At 40.6% G+C, this 11,196-nt stretch overlaps 1 protein-coding gene across 4 annotated transcripts in view; it reads left to right on the top strand.

The window, feature by feature from the left end:
- Positions 1-595: 595 nt before the first annotated feature.
- VIT (vitrin) overlaps positions 596-11,196 on the top strand; it is a 159,095-nt gene continuing 148,494 nt past the window's right edge. For all 4 annotated transcript variants that reach the window (XM_033939193.1, XM_033939195.1, XM_033939194.1 and 1 more), the window contains exon 1: positions 596-852. The gene's annotated coding sequence lies outside the window, so the exon portion shown is untranslated. The remainder of the gene's footprint in view (positions 853-11,196) is intronic.

Below are 11,196 nucleotides of genomic sequence, written 5' to 3'. Positions count from 1 at the left end.
AGTTGTCCAGTGAAATTGTAACCAGTCTTTGGTGTGGGAAATTCAAAGGTAAGATGAGTAATTCCTGAAGTTGCCATCTCCATAGAAGATTATGGGCTCCTTTTACGAAGCCGCGTAATAACGCACGCAATAGCGTGCGCTAAACTGCTGACTGAGCTGGCGTTAGTTCTAGCCATGTAGCGCGGGTTTAGCGCACGCTAAAAAAGCTGCGAGCGCTAAAACTGCCAACGCGGCTTCGTTAAAGGAGCCCTATATATATCGGGGAAGGTGCTGAATAGTATCGACCTTAGCCCTGTAGATTGGAGTCTGCTAGGAAAACAATTTTTTTTTTCCCCACACTGAGAGATGGGATTGATGGCAAAACACCAACGCCCCAAAACTGAGGAAATGCTCGAAAAGCAAACCTACCTCTTCCCCCCACTCCTACCCAATTACAGTACTTATCTTTCCCTTGATTCACCCTTGCAGTCGGAAGATGCTCCTGAAAGCGGATCTCTAACTTCAGGAGCTTGAAGAGAAATCCCTTCAAGGAAAAAAGTGGGAGGGAGTGGAAATTTCAAAGAGGCTCACCCAGTTCAGCGGCAGAATCAACGTGAGGAGCTCAGCGTGCGTATGGAGTGCAAAGTGCTTTCTGTGATGAGAGATGGGTGAAAATGTTTGATTAGCTTTTCTGAGGGGAGGAAAAGGTGCCCAGGCCTTCGCTCCCTGCCTCTTTTGGGGGTTTGGAATCTAATGCTGCTTTAACTGGAGTGTGTGTGTGGGAAGAAGAGATCCGTAAAAAAATTTGAGTCTGCACCAGGCTGTGTAGAAGGGAAACAATACAACATTATTGCACTGCAAGCTGCAAGAAAGGTAAGCCTAGATTTCTCAGTAGCTAAGTAATATTTGCTAAGTTAAACAAGAGCTGCCAAAAGCGAATAAACATTACAGGGATACTGAAGTTAGAATTGGCTGTTTTGAATATTATAAAGCATAGAAATTCCATTGTCTATCCAAGCTAGTTACCATCTATTGTCATTACAGTAAATTATATATATTTTTTAAAAAGTGTATTTTCAGCAGCACTTTACATTGTGGCTGTAATTATGTTGGCTTTCTCTGTACTTTCAGAAGCAGTAAATGCTACAGTGTGGTTGGGATCAAGTGGCAATTACTTTAGTACGATTTAAGGTGTCCTTTCTAATAACAAACTGAAAACAAAAGTGTTTCGGTAGGGGGCTGCAGAAAAACAGTAATAAGATTTTAAGCAGTAATAAGATGACAAGAGATATATATTAAAATGGAAGAGCAGGCAATTGTTTTTAAGGCTTGAATTTTTGCACATTCCGTAGCTTTTTAAAGGTTTCTCTCCCACCTACCTTTTGTTTCTCTGATAACTAATTCAGGGCTAGATGTACTATAAATGGTCATTAAGACTGTGTGGGTCACTGTGGACCGATTTTCGGGGCCGATTTCTAAACAGCGGTTGATGTTCAAACGGCTGCCCATGCAAATGAGTTTTGCAGAGGGTAGTGGTAAACCCATCCGATTGCTCACTTAGAAATCTGCTCTCACACATGCACAGAGCAAGTTTGGGGAAGCCCGAACACTGAGCAGTAGGGGAAGCCCCAAAGCAGCTTCCTGCCAGTCAGCTGTTTGGGGCTTTTTTCTCTCTTTTTTTTAATGGCACAGATGTTATGTGTATGTTACACATGCACAATATCTGTCCCCCATTATAAAAAAAATTTGAGCTGTCCCACCCCTCACGACGGTCCCCCCCAGATGATCCCTCCATGACCTCCGGAACCACAATAGATGCACGCTGCCTCTGGCTGCTGCAAATATCTCCCACCCCCACGCTAAGCTGAACTGCTCCACCTTGCAGGACCCCCCTTCCCCATACTTCAATAAAAATCAGCAGGAGGGTTGCCCACTCCCTCCTGCTGCCACCACCCCCTCCTCCGCTGAACTGACCAACCCCCTCCCCTCCCCCTACTTTAGAAAGAATTGGCAGGAGGGATGCCTGCTTCTTCTTGCCACCGGATGCCCCCCCCAAACCACCCTCTATACCTGTACAGAAAGATGACAGCAAGAGGGATGCCCAGTCCTTCATGCTCACAGTCCTGCCACTCCAAAATGGTGGGCCTTCCTCTTCCCAGTGCATCCCAGGATCCACAGGGACGAGCCTAAGGCCCAGATTGGCTCAGATGCCTAAGGCCGGGCATATCCGGTTGCAGGAAGGAGTGGACATCCCTCCTGCTGATTCTGTCTAAAGTAAGGGGGGGGGTCCTGCGAGGGGAGGAGGGTCAGTCAGTTTGGCTGGGGGGGGGGGTTAGCAGAGGCAGGAGGGAGTGAGCATCCCTCCTGCTAATTTTTATTTTTCTTCAGAGGGGAAGTTCCTGGGGGGAGGGCAGTTTGGCTTGGCAGAGGGGGTTCATGGAAGTAGGAGGGAGTGGGCATCTATCCTGGCTCTACTTTTCTTCCGGGGATTGTCGGAGGGTGGGCTCAACTTTTTTTATGGGGCAGATATTGTGTGTGTTACACACACACACGTCATTTTAATGTTAACGGCCTCATTTTAATAGTAATGAGGTCATTTGCATGCCAGAATCAGAGAATGTACGACTGCACGGATAACCACATGGTGAGCCGTTTTCAACATCGGGTTGGCAAATTCCGTTAGTTTCTAGTTATTGATGTATAAAAGTAACTGATAAAGTGGTTAGCACACATTCTGATAAACATGCTGTAGTTTGCCTTCTGTCTTGAAGAATGATGCTTTCACTATCCATTTACCCCCTCATTCTATAATCTTGAGTGCATGTTGCATAATGTTATGTTTAGTGAAAACTATTATATCAATACAAGTGAAAGTGGGTAATAAATATTAAAGATTAGACCGACTCCACTCCTTCTGACTGAGAGCACTATCCCCACGGAAGAAAAAGGCTCAGGTATTATTACAGGCAGAGCATGAATGCACAGGACGCGGGTGAGCAAGCGCAAGCAACTCAATAAATGTATTGGAAAGTGAAAATCCACGAGCCCTGAAGAAACGGTCTTTACCGTGAAACGTCGGCTACATTTCATTGACACTTAATTCCATATGATAGTTAGGTTATGGTTGTTTTAGTCTTGCACTAACATAGTTTGCGGCACTGCACATCCCCTACGGATATTTTTTTGCCGATGATGTGGGAGGTGGAGATTTGAGCATTCATGCTCTGCCTGTAATAATACCTGAGCCTTTTTCTTCCGTGGTGATAGTGTCCTCAGTCAGAAGGAGTGGAGTCGGTCTAATCTTTATTATAATGTTATGTTTAGCATACAAAACTGCATACAACTTAAAGGACAAATTAGCTGCTGACACTAACAACCAATTATTAGTGATCAGCGGTGTTCATTGGTGCTAATTGGCATTGATTTGCAGTAGCTATATTCTTTGCGTGCAATTTCTAATCTACACAACTGCAAGGGGGTGGGGACATGGGAGGGGCATAGATGGGTCAGGGGTGTGGCCAGAATGTACATATGCTAAGGTTCTAGAATACTGACAGTTACAAGCAGAACTGGAACATTCATTCAAGAACATTTACAGCAGCCATTGACATGGTATACACAGCCACACCTAAATGTTGGACCGTAAATGCCAGCTTACGCTAGTATTCTAGATGGGCAATTACACATGTCATTGTTAATATAGACTTCATGCCTTGTGCACAGCATTTCAGCTCCTAACTTACTAAAATAATTACCTCCTTAGTATGTTCTCAAGGTATCTTTCTCATGTTCAATGAGACAAATCTTGAAGAGGAGGATGAAACTGAAAGGGCTGTACTGTGACCCAAACTCATCAATTTGAGTATTGATTTCATGGCATTTAATTTCCTGAGCAATCAACATCTCATGAGAACAAAAGAGCTCCTGGGAACATTGTTATCTATCCTCCCCTTCCCCCTCCCCTCACAAACTTTTACTAAGCTGTGATAGAAGTTTCTACCGTGGACCAGAGCACTAAATGCTCCAATGCTGCTCTGATGCTCATAGGAATTATATGAGTGTCGGAGCATGTAGCGTTCTGGGCCACAGTAGAAACCTCTTTCGCGGCTTAGTAAAAGGGGGGAGGGGGTATGTTTTCCCTTCTTACAATCCAGTATATCTGCTCTGTCTCTTCTCATTATCTATCTCGTCATATCGAATGTTTCTGTTCTTGATACAAGAAGGTATTTGAGACTAGGTGATATTAACCATTTAAAACATGCAGCACAAGATCTAGTACCCACTTCAAATGAACTAGCACATTATTTTTATTCAAAAGAGCAAAAGTTAAGACATTCCTGCAAATGATCGGATTATTTTGATTTTCAAATGTTATATTCTTTAAAACAGGATTGCAGAGCTGACTTAAACTGGAATGATTTCAACACTCCTGAAATGGAAAATTTTAATAAGCTGTTTAATAAGTATGTAAAATCGCATTGTCCATCCATCAGCGATACTGATTGCAGCCCCATTACAATTCAGAAACAATGTGTTTATTTGGATAACATTGTTATTACAGAAAGGCGTATTCCCTCAAGATTTAGGCCATATTTTGATTACACCGATAATCAAGAATCCAAAAGAATCAATTACACAGGTTAATAACTACAGATCAATTGTGGATAGTCCTTTCTTGATTAAACTGATGGAAGGACTGGTGTGCATCAAACTAAATAATTACTTAGATCAATTTTCCATCTTGCATCCCACTCAATCAGGGTTCCCTTCACTCTATAGTACAGAGACAGAACTGGCATCCTTACTGGACTTCCATCAATTGTTCAGTGCAGGCCTGATTGCCCTGATCCTACAGTTTGATCTAAGTAGTGCATTCAATCTTGTTGATCATGAAATTTTGTTAAGATGCCTTGATGCAATAGGAATATTGGGAAATGTTTTGAACTGGCTTAGAGAATTTTTGGAATGTCGTACGTATCAAGTTCATGTCAAAGAACAGTATTCTGCCAAATGGAAAAATTCTAGTGGGGTACCACAAGGTTCCCTACTTTCTCCCCCATTGTTTAATCTCTATATAACTTACATAAGAACATAAGAATTGCTGCTGCTGGGTCAGACCAGTGGTCCATCGTGCCCAGCAGTCCGCTCATGCGGCGGCCCCTAGGTCAAAGACCAGTGCCCTAACCGGGACCAGCCCTACCTGCATACGTTCTAGTTCAGCAGGAACTTGTCTAACTTTGTCTTAAATCCCAGGAGGGTTTTCCCCCTATAACAGCCTCCAGAAAAGCGTTCCAGTTTTCTACCACTCTCTGGGTGAAGAAGAACTTCCTTACATTTGTACGGAGTTTATCCCCCTTTTAACTTTAGAGAGTGCCCTCTCGTTCTCTCTACCTTGGAGAGGGTGAACAACCTGTCTTTATCTAGTAAGTCTATTCCCTTCATTATCTTGAATGTTTCGATCATGTCCCCTCTCAGTCTCCTCTTTTCAAGGAAGAAGAGGCCCAGTTTCTCTAATCTCTCACTGTACGGCAACTCCTCCAGCCCCCTAATCATTTTAGTCGCTCTTCTCTGGACCCTTTCGAGTAGTACTGTGTCCTTCTTCATGTACAGTGACCAGTGCTTGACGCAGTATTCCAGGAGAGGGCATACCATTGCCTGGTATAGCGGCATGATAACCTTCTCCAATCTGTTCATGATCCCCTTCTTAATCATTCCTAGCATTCTGTTCGCCCTTTTCGCCGCCGCCATTCTTTGGGAACCAGATTATCTTCTATTGGAGTTAAACTTTACAGTTATGCAGATGACATAACAATTGCTGTGCCGATTTCCAACTTTTCAGTAGACACTCTACAATTCTTATCCTCTATTATCTATTCTGTGGAATCATGGATGAAAGATTTTAAGTTAAAACTTAATCCTGATAAAACAAAATTCATTCTTGCCTCACCATCCAGCAAGCTTAAAGAAGATTCATTGAAACTGAATAGGATATTGTATCCTATTCTTCCAACCATCAAAATTTTAGGAATCTACAGTATTTGGACCAAGATCTATCATTAGAGAATGACACAGGGAAAAAATTTATCACCATTCCCGCTCCGTCCCCATGAAATCGTCCCCATCCCAGCCCCGTCTCCAAGAGCTCAGTCCCCGTCCCTGCCCTGTCCCCGTGAGCTTGGTCCCCATCCCTGCCCCGTCCCTGCAAGCTCAGTCTCCATCCTCGCCTTGCAAACTGTCAGATCCCATCTGCACAAGATTCGAATAGTTATGATTTTATACTGAACTTATTTTATTAAAGTATAAAAAGAGACAATATTCTGTATAATTGTCATTTTATAAACACAAATAATACAGAGCAAGGATCAACAAAACCCCTGTCTCCCCTCCCTTTCACAAATATCCCCTCCACTATTGTGAAAACTGAACAAACCAAATTACTACAGAATGCTACATAGAAAAATCAAGCTAACAGAATACTTTAGTCACACATAGCAGGAATAGTGTTAGGGGAAAGCAACTAGGGCAACTGCTCCCTGGTCAGAGAGAGAGTCCTAAGCCAGCTGGAAGCTAAAGAAGCACAGCCTGGACTTTGCAGTCCCCAGTTATGTCTAATACCAGCTTTAGCAGGATACATATTTCAAATCTGACATATTCTAATCATAAAATATAAAATTAATTTATTTTTTCTACCGTTTGTTGTCTGGTAATTTTATTCTTCAAATCATATTGGTCTCAGACTTTGGTTTTGGTTCTCCTTCTGTCTTCATCGTGGCATGGCTGGCTCCTGAAGGTAAAATAGGCACAAGAGAGGCTGGGGAGGAGATGCCGAGTCTGACACGGGCAAAATTTTTTTTACCACAGGAGCAAGACTTTTCACCGATCCTGCGGGGCGGTAAAAGGTCTTGTCCCCATTCCCACAGGGTGGTGAAAGGTCTTGTCCCCATTCCTGCGTTAACCAGTTGCAAATGTCTCCAATCCTGAGGATTTACTGCGGTGACCCGTGTCATTTTCTAGTTCAAATTAACTCTGTAGTCAAAAATTGTTATTTCCTGTTATGGATCCTGCTTCAATTTTAATGCATTCAGGCTTTTGGTTCAATCTTTAGTCCTAAGCACCTTAGACTACTGTAATTTGATTTATTTAGCTTCATACAAAAAGATCAATAGGATGCAATTATCCAAAATACAGCCGTTAAGACTGATATTTAGGGCTCCTTTTACTAAGGTGAGGTAGCGTTTTTAGCGCGCGCTGAAGATTAGTGCGCGCTAACCCCCGCGCTATGCGGAAAAACTAACGCCAGCTCTATGGAGGCGTTAGCATCTAGCGCGGGGGGCATTGTAGTGCGTGCTAAGCGTGCACTAAAAACCGCTAGCGCAGCTTAGTAAAAGGAGCCCTTAATCTCAAGAAATTCAATCATATATCGGATTATTATCGGTGTTTACATTGGTTGCAGATTGAAGCAAGAATATTATTTGTATGGCTTGGCTCCTACTTACATCATTGTTCACTTTGAGTTTGCTGATAGAATGCGCTTTGCACGGGATTCTAGATTATTTGCATTTCCTTCAATAAAAAGCTGCCTATATAAAAGATTCTGTAATAGAATTCTGGCATTCTGATTCAAAGAGCTGACATATAATTTTCAGGAAATCGATAAAAACCTATCTATTTGAGAAATTTCTTAAAAAGCTGAATTGTTTGTTATTCACTGTAGCAGTATATGTTAAAAGGATTCAAATTCTATGCAAAAATGTGTATTTAACTGAAATTAATAACTTTCATAGCAAGGCACATGTTGAGACAGCACAGAGACAAAAATATTTTTAAAAAGGACTTTTGTTAAAATAGTGTATACACACTTACCTGTCTACTTCATATATGCACTTGCTTTTACAATATTTGATTTAGTGGTAAAATTGTAAAAGACACAGGCAGAAAGTGAAATTCCTGTGCCTGACGTAAGAGCCCAGCACTCCACTGCAGGATGAGATTTATGCGACATTTAAAAAAATGTGAGTAGTGTCAAACCAGTGCAAACATGAACCCAAACCGAACCCCCAAGCCAAAAATTTTCCGAAGCAAGCTAAAGGAAGTGTGAGCCCTGGTGTTTTGCTTCCAGAGCTGCATGGCAACTGCTCCACTTTCAGAGCATTAAAGGAACTACAACACCTTAAAGTAAGCAAATTCCAAGTCCTTTTGGACAAAGTTATGATAGAAACAAAAAGTATATATAGCTCCCAAGGGAGAGAACTGCTACATGAAGCAGAGCCACCTTTCACTCAAAAAATTTCAGTTACTAATTGTAGTAAAGCATGTGGGTTGACCAATGGACTGACAATCCAAATTAAAGGTTCACTGTAAGACATTTTGCTGAAAAACAGCTTACTGAGCCATATAGGAGTCAATTTTTAAGGAGCTGCTGAGTGAATATCTACCTGGCTAATTTTAATGATTACCTGAAGGAATTTTTTCAGTTAAAGCCAATTGTTTAGATTTTCAGCTGAAAATTCACCCAAATTTAGCCCTTCATATTGACCCTCTAGATTTTGAACTGCTATTTCCATCCAAATTATATCACCTGACTAAACTCAGTCAGCATTTTGTTTTGGGGGTCAAGTTTCAAGTTTAAGTTTCAAGTTTATTAGGTTTCTTGATTAATCGCTTAATCAAACTTCTAAGCGATGTACATTTTAAAATTTACATTTGTTAGGTGACAATACAATAAATAAAAATACTTTAAAAAGGACAAAATTACACTCAATTTAACATATTCATAACATTAGGTGAGGAGGAATGAAATACAATTCTTTAAAGTAAAGAGAGGACATTAAGGGAAAATACAAGAGGATAACAAATAAAAAATATAATAAAATAAAGTAGGGTAGTAAGATAATAAAATTAGTTTGCAAAGGCATCTTTGAAGAGAAATGTTTTTAAGTTACTTTTAAATTTTCCAAATTCCTTCTCTTCCCTTAAAGATATAGGAAGGGCATTCCAAGTCTGCGGTGCAGTACATGAAAAAATAAATTGTCTTCTAGTATTTATAATTTTCAACGAAGGAATAGACAATAAGTTTTGTTCATTAGATCTTAAAATTCTCTTTGCAGAATATGGAATTAATAACTTAAATAAGAAAACGGGGGTCATATTATAAAGGGTTTTGAAGGTAATTATACAAAGTTTATACGTTATTCTGTGAATAACTGGAAGCCAGTGTGCATTTTTAAGAAGAGGTGTTACATGATAAAACTTTCTAGATTTGGTTATTAGCTTAATTGATGCATTTTGTATAATTTGAAGACATTTTATTTCATGTAAAGCAATTCCTTTGAAAAGAGAATTGCAATAGTCGATTTTAGACATCACCAAGGAGTGAATCAGGATATTAAGTGATTTGGGACATAGAAATTTAGAAATAGATCAAATTTTACATAACCTGTAAAAGGTAGTTTTCATGATGTTACTTATATGATCGTGAAAATTAAGTTTGTTATCGAAAATTACCCCTAAATAAATCCATTTTGCCCCTGACCTCCAAGCTGTCCATTTGATGTGGCTGTTGGGGGAATAAAGTTGGTCAGGCTAGGTCCCTAGTAGCCCACCCTGTTCCATTACCTATCGAGTACGTCAGCGCTAAGGGGTAATTTTGTAAAAGGCCACCTAGGGTAGAGTTCCTTATAGGTATATTTTATGCAAGTTACTTAGGTTTCTTCATACAACAGACTTGCACAAACATCCCAGTAGTCTCAAATTATTTCACATATATTTACACCTGCTTTAAAGAAAATGGAAATGCAAGTACATTAATGACATTTTATTAGTATGTATATCATAAATCTACCTGATTCTCCAAAGGATGCCGATTTTGGCGGCCACTGATTACATGTCAATTATGCATCGGCGTCCTTTAGAGAATCACATCTTTTTTTCTAACTGACACTTTAAATGTAGGCCAGCATTTTACAGGCTTGCATTTAAGATGTCTGACTCATGCATATGGAGACGATAAGGGAAACTTCTGGTAGAAACCACGCCCATGCGGGCCTAGGGTGTTCATAAGTCTCCCTATGCATCTTCCTAGGCGTGAGACAAACACACAATGTAGGCATCATTCGCCACATCCATTAAAAAAACCAAAGTGCATCCCAATTGGCTGGTGAGACAGCTGTAGGACGTCTAAGTTCAAGTTCAATTTATTTGATATACCGCATATATAAAACCAAAGTTAAAATCTAAGCGGTTTACAATAAAAATATAAAAGGGAGAGGGACAAACACAAACTAATTACAAATACTACTGAACTACAATCAGGATGTCGTTTGTAGAATCAGCCCCTATGTGTCTGCCTATCAGGAGCATAATCAAAACTCTTGGATGTCCAAAACCCAGCATAAATCAGGACTTGGACATTTTGACCACTCAAAATGTCCAAGTGCCGATTTTTGAAACTGATTTTCTGGATGTCTAGCAGGACTTCTAAGATGCTATACATTATGAATTCCAATGGGCGTTTTGGAAGGCTTGTTATGGGCGGGCTTTGGGCAGGTTTAGACTTGGACATTTTGCAGGATGTCCTAGATGGAACTTAAAATAATAAATACAGGTTCCACATACAATTGGCTTGTACTTAATCAAGAGGGAAAGACCTCAGTAACCTGCTCCATGCACCGAATAAGCAATTCAAGCAATGGTTTCTTCAGCAGGACAAAATCACCATCATTGGTCATAAAACCCTCACAACCACCCGAAAAAACTTTTTATAATAGTGTCTGTAGCACCAAACTCTTTAAATCGGTAAGTGGTTGACAAAAGTATATATATAATGCACTTATCTGTTCACAAATAAGAGCCCGACGGGACCCGTTTCGCCCTCCTATTGGCTTCTTCGGGGGACTTTCTGACAGCTGAACAGAAATGAGAAAAACAAGTGCTTCAAACTCCTATACAACATTGGCACAAGTGAACAATTGTCTCTAACACTTTTTTAATGAAATAGTACTCACTGCATTCAGTTTAGACTCACACTCATCAAAAAAATGGCGCCGGTGGCGAAAAGACGCCACGCATGCGTATTTAAAGGCACCCACCGTGACGTCACTGTTCGTTTCAGAAAAAAGAGTGCCAGCCAATGTTCCCATTCAAGCCAGTTGGTTTTAAAGCCCTCAGCTGAAAAGTCCATCTGGCCTCTCTTTGCAAAAGTCTTGTAAAGTTTGCAAA

The sequence above is a fragment of the Geotrypetes seraphini genome, chromosome 3, assembly GCF_902459505.1.
Source record: "Geotrypetes seraphini chromosome 3, aGeoSer1.1, whole genome shotgun sequence".
Taxonomy (NCBI): Eukaryota; Metazoa; Chordata; class Amphibia; order Gymnophiona; family Dermophiidae; genus Geotrypetes; species Geotrypetes seraphini.
The sequence above is the reverse complement of the archived record's forward strand: the minus strand, read 5'-3'. Positions and strand labels throughout refer to the sequence as shown.